This window comes from Octopus sinensis, linkage group LG23, assembly GCF_006345805.1.
Source record: "Octopus sinensis linkage group LG23, ASM634580v1, whole genome shotgun sequence".
NCBI lineage: Eukaryota > Metazoa > Mollusca > Cephalopoda > Octopoda > Octopodidae > Octopus > Octopus sinensis.
The window spans coordinates 28,678,843-28,684,826 of record NC_043019.1 but is presented as its reverse complement, the minus strand read 5'-3'; positions in this window follow the sequence as shown (position 1 = coordinate 28,684,826).

Genomic DNA, 5,984 nt, shown 5'->3' with positions numbered 1-5,984 from the left:
TCCACATAATATATATATGTATGTATGCATGTGTGTGTGTGTGGTGTGTGTGTGTGTGTGTGTGTGTGTGTGTGTGTGTGTATGTGTGTGTGTGTAAAAATCAAGCCAAAAACTCCTCACCTGTGCTAGTGCCATGTAAAAAGTGCTGAGTTCACTCTGCAGAGTGGTTGGTATTGCCAAAACAGACACAGTAGCCTGGGGTAGTCTTCTACCTGACTAGCTCCTGTCAACCGTCCTACTCATGCATGCATGAAAGTCAGACATTCAACACTGATGATGATGTGTGTATATATGTATGCCTGTGTCTTTTGTGTTTGTGTCTGTCCCCACCCCCATTCAACAACCATTGTTAGTTTGTTTACATCCCCGTAACTGATCGGTTCAGTAAAAGAGACTATTAGGACAAATACCAGACTTTAAAAAATAAGTGCTGGGGTTGATTCACTTGACTAAAACACTTGAAGGTGGTGCCCCAGCTCGGCCACACTTCAATGGTTCAAACAAATATAAAGATAAAAGAAAAAAATGATTATTATCTTTGTCAAGTCTTTCTGCATTTCTTTCCTGATTTTATTTTTAACTCAAGCAGGTGTCTATCGGTTATCAGAGCTAAATTAACTAATTAGATATGAAATATAATGTCTTCTTGAAGGTAAGAGGCACTTGAAAACTGATAATTAATTCATAATTGTTTAGCCCCAGGTCTATGAATTCTCATTATCACTAAAGTAGATCATCGTCTTTCTCTCATGATGCATTTTGGATCTTCTAGGATAGGCTTGTCGTCCCAGACATGAGCGACCGCCAGAGAAGTGATTTGAAACTGTCCTGAGCTTTAATATTTTTTAATTTTTCACTTATTTCAGTCACTGAACTGTGGCCATGCTGGGGCACTGCCTTTCAAGGGTTTTAGTCAAATAGATCGATTCCAGTACTTCTGATTTTTTTCTTTTTTTTTAAAGCTTGGTACTTATTCTATCAGTCTCTTTGTGCCAAACTGCTAAGTTATAAGGATGTAAACAGACCAACACCAGTTGTCAAGTGGTGGTGGTGATGGCAGGGACAGACACAAACATACACACAAATACACACACACACACACACATACAAAGGTAAGCTGACAGAATTGCTAGCATGTTGGACAAAATGCTTAGTGGCATTTCATCAAGCTTTACATTCCAAGTTCAAATTCCGCCAGGGTCCACATTGTCTTTCATCCTTTCTGGGTCAATAAAATAAATTACCAGTCATGTACTGAGGATTAATGTAATCAATTTAACCTCTTGCCCTAAAATAGTTTATTGAAGCACATTTTCTAAGGCTGGATGCTCCTCATGTCGCCAAACCCTAACTTGTTTCCAAATAAGGCAATATTTCCCCATGGTTAGACATGTGGGGTGAACTGCCTAACCACATTTCTTGCACCCATTGTGTTCCTGTTTATCTTTTGTTTTTCAGTTTATAAAAATATAATGGGTGCAGATGTGGCACAGGTATGGCTGTGTGGTTAAGAAGCTTACTTCCAAACCATATAGTTTTGGATTCAGTTTCACTGCATGGTAACTTGGGCAAGTACCTTCGACTATAGCCCCAGGCTGTCCAAAGCCTTGTGAGTGGATTTAGCAGAGGGAAAAAAGAAGGAAGCCTATTGTGTGTGTATGTGTGTGTATGATTATCCTGTAAATAATAATAATGGTATTTTTATATAAGCTTCAAGCTTATGGTAATCACCATGCAATGACTAAGGAAAATAGTCTAATAAACGGGCATATTGATAAAGGCGCATGGAAATCAAACCCACATCCCAAGAAGGGATGTGGGTTCGACTCCCACGTGGATAGGAAAGCCTTCTTTTTGCTGTTGAGGGCTTATATGCCACTTTATTAGACTATTTTCCTTAGTCATTACACAGTGATCACCATAAGCTTTAAGCTTATAAATATCTATCTATCTATCTTAAACATTGAATGGCTATGAGGGTCCATCTGAGTAAAATAGGAATTAAAGGGGTCCATAGGTAAAATATGGTTGAGAAACACTAATCTAAATCATTAAAAGAAGGGAACAAACAGAAAAAAAATTATAATTATTGCCACATAGAAGATGCACATTACCCACATAAAGGCTGTTAACTTCATTTAAGCATATATCATTTGGTGTACAAATTTTCATTGTCCCTGGTCACTGATATGATTCTGTTGCAGTGGAACTGTCAGTGACCAGGTTGTAGTTCATACAATGAAACTTTTCACACCAAATAATAACTGTTTAACCCTTTTGTTACCAACCCAGCTCTAGCTCTGAGTACAAATGTCTTGTTTTCATAAGTTTTGAATTAAAATCTTCCACCAAACCTTAGTCACAATTTCTGTTCCTAACACTAGCTGAATGATAGCTAAGTTATTTTACTAAATTCTTTGTTATATTTAAAGTAACTGAAAGAAACACAGAGCATCTCAAAATAAATACAGTAACGAAAGGTTAAGTGAAGTTAACTGTCTTTGTGTGTTTTTTGAGTGGCTGATATGCATCTTCCATAAGGCAGTGAGCTGGCAGAATCATTAGCACACCAGGCAAAATGCCTAACAGCATTTCATGTCTTTACATTCTGAGTTCAAATTCCACCAAGGTCAACTTTACCATTTATCCATTTGAGGTCAATAAAATAAGTACCAGTAAGACACTAGGGTCAATGTATTCAATATACCCACTTCCCCACCAAAATTGCTGGCCTTGTGTCAAAATTTGAAATCAACATGCTTCTTCCATACTGCAACCATTTTAGTTTCAACACTTGATCTCAAATGAAATCATTTCCCTGACAGGTACATCACTGAGAAAAAAACAAATTATAGTTTTCTGTAAGAAAACTATTTTTCATTGTCAAATAACTGTTTACTTGTCAAATAACTGTTTACTTGTCAAATAACTATGGTATTGGCGAAAAAGCAAAAAAAAAAAAAAATCCCACTTAAATGTCAACTTTATTGACAGCAATGTATACACATAAAACAAAGATAACCATTGAAATGCTGACTGTGATTTTAATGTATCTTTCCATGAGTTATATTGACAGCATTACTGTAAAGACTAAGAATGGTGATCATGATGTCTTCAATGAATACAGAAGTGATAAATAGTTTTGTTGAAGATTTACGTTTGTAAGAAACAAAAATGATTTACTGAGCTCTTTCACTGAGCAAGCCATATGATCAAGGGTTTTGCTTCTACCTTTGATTATCCCATTTTTGTTTTCTTAGACATGATATATCAAGGAGTTTATTATCTAATGTGTTCTTTTTCAAAAAGGACTGGGTATGACTTGAGGGAGATTTGGTTACTCTTTTTATCAGCTGCAAATAAATATATTTATAGGGAATAATTAATAAATTTTTCCCTTATGAGGATTTTTTACGCTAACTACTTGATAAACTCTTATAAAGATTTTATGCTATACTCTTTTACTCTTTTACTTGTTTCAGTCATTTGACTGCGGCCATGCTGGAGCACCGCCTTTAGTCGAGCAAATCGAACCCTGGACTTATTCTTTGTAAGCCCAGTACTTATTCTATCAGTCTCTTTTGCCGAACCGCTAAGTGACGGGGACGTAAACACACCAGCATCGGTTGTCAAGCAATGCTAGGGAGACAAACACAGACACACAAACACATACATATATATATACATATATACGACAGGCTTCTTTCAGTTTCCGTCTACCAAATCCACTCACAAGGCATTGGTCGGCCTGGGACTATAGCAGAAGACACTTACCCAAGATGCCACGCGGTGGGACTGAACCCGGAACCATGTGGTTGGTTAGCAAGCCACTTACCACACAGCCACTCATGCGCCTATATTTAAATTATATATAGTCTTTGCAAAAACTTGTTCAGTCTAAGTTGATTACTGTAGTATGAATGTAGAGTTTCATATTTATTATTCAACAGTTTACTGAGAGCGTGAAGGAGTGAGAGGGAGAGAGAGTGGTCTCTGTCCCGACTAATTTTGAATTTGTTGCAGAGCATTCAGGGGGATAAAAACTTCAATTAGATGAATTAAGACGTGTTTTGTAATGTTCGTGTCTATCTCATTTGCATGTGCGCACACAACACACACCCACGCTCACACACATATATGATCAATTTACTTGTCAAACAAGTACACCTCCAAAATGTGTTTACATATATATGTATGTGTATGTATATGCCTGTATATATATATGTATATACTTATGTATTTATGTGTGTGTATGTGTATAACCACACACATACATCATCATCATCATCATCATCGTTTAACGTCCGTTCTCCATGCTAGCATGGGTTGGACGGTTCGACCGGGGATCTGGGAAGCTAGAAGGCTGCACCAGGCTCCAGTCTTATCTGGCAATGTTTCTACAGCTGGATGCCCTTCCTAACGCTAACCACTCCGTGAGTGTAGTGGGTGCTTTTTACATGCCACCTGCACAGGTGCCAGGCGAGGCTGGCAACGGCCATGGTCGGATTGGTGCATTTTACATGCCAGGCGAGGCTGGCAACGGCCATGGTCGGATTGGTGCATTTTACGTGCCAGGTGAGGCTGGCAACGGCCATGGTCGGATTGGTGCATTTTACGTGCCATATATATACACATGATTTTATTTATATACATGCATGGCTACATAAGTATACACCCACACCATATGTATATATATATAATGTCCCATAATCAAAAGTTATGTGAATGTCATTATTTCTACCTCGTTTCAGTAATAAATTTCTGCTTTTGTTGATTGGTTACTATATTATTTGCTTCCTTTTGTTTCTTCACAATTCTTCTTTTTCCTTCTTCTCACTTTCCTTCTTTATTCTCACACACTCATTCTTTTATTATTGCTTCTCTTCCCACTCCTCCTTCCCTCCCTTCCTCTGTCTTTCTCTTTCCCTTTCTCTCTGTCAACAGCTTTCCCTCACTTTTTCTCTCATTTAAAGTCAGTTTTCACTTTTTCTCTTCATTTCACAATGAATTTCATACTCTGATACCATACAAGAATCTCTCTCCCCACCTATCTATCTATCTATGTATCTATGTATCTATGTATCTATCTATCTATCTATCTATCTATGTATGTATGTATGTATCTATCTATCTATCTATCTATCTATCTATCTATCTATCTATCTATCTATCAATCATCTATCTATCAATCAATCATCTATCTATCTCTCTATCATCTATCTAGCTACCTACCAACCTATCAACATTTATCTATCTATTTATCAACACCTATCTATCTATTGATTGCATCCAACTGCCAAAATTCATCAAACAACTGCAGGACAAGGTGATGGAAGATCCATGCAAGGGAATCCAGGCTTTGGTGAGAGAAATGGATGTTGGAATAGGCACCATGAAGCTGGCCCTGAATGAGGATTTTATTATCGCTCATACAAGAGGTACAAAGGACAAATTCTGACAGCGAAGGCCAAGGGGAACTGCTTGAATACTCTGAACCCTTCTGTTGAGCCAGGGATGATCTGGTTCTTCCCAGTAAAAAGGACTTCTGTCAGGACCAGTTGCACAACATCCAGAACAACAAGTGGCTTGCCTACAATCTATGTGATGTCCCATGTATCATGAAAACCAAGTTCCTCAAAACTGTGATGGTCTTTGGGTGTGTCTCCAGTGACAGTGACATCATGCCACCTTACATCTTTGAACAGGGATTAAGATTCAGTCAAGATAGCTATGTGAAGCTACTGGAGACTGTGGTCAATCTGCATATTGGAAAATATGGTAAATATATCAGCCAGCTAATCCATATACATACATACATGTATGTATGTGCAAGTGCATGTGTGCGTATATATATATATATGTGTGTATGTATGTATATGTATATGTGTGTGTGTGTGTATATATATATATATATATAAATACATATATAAACACACACAAACACATATATATATATATGTGTGTGTGTGTGTGTGTGTGTGTGT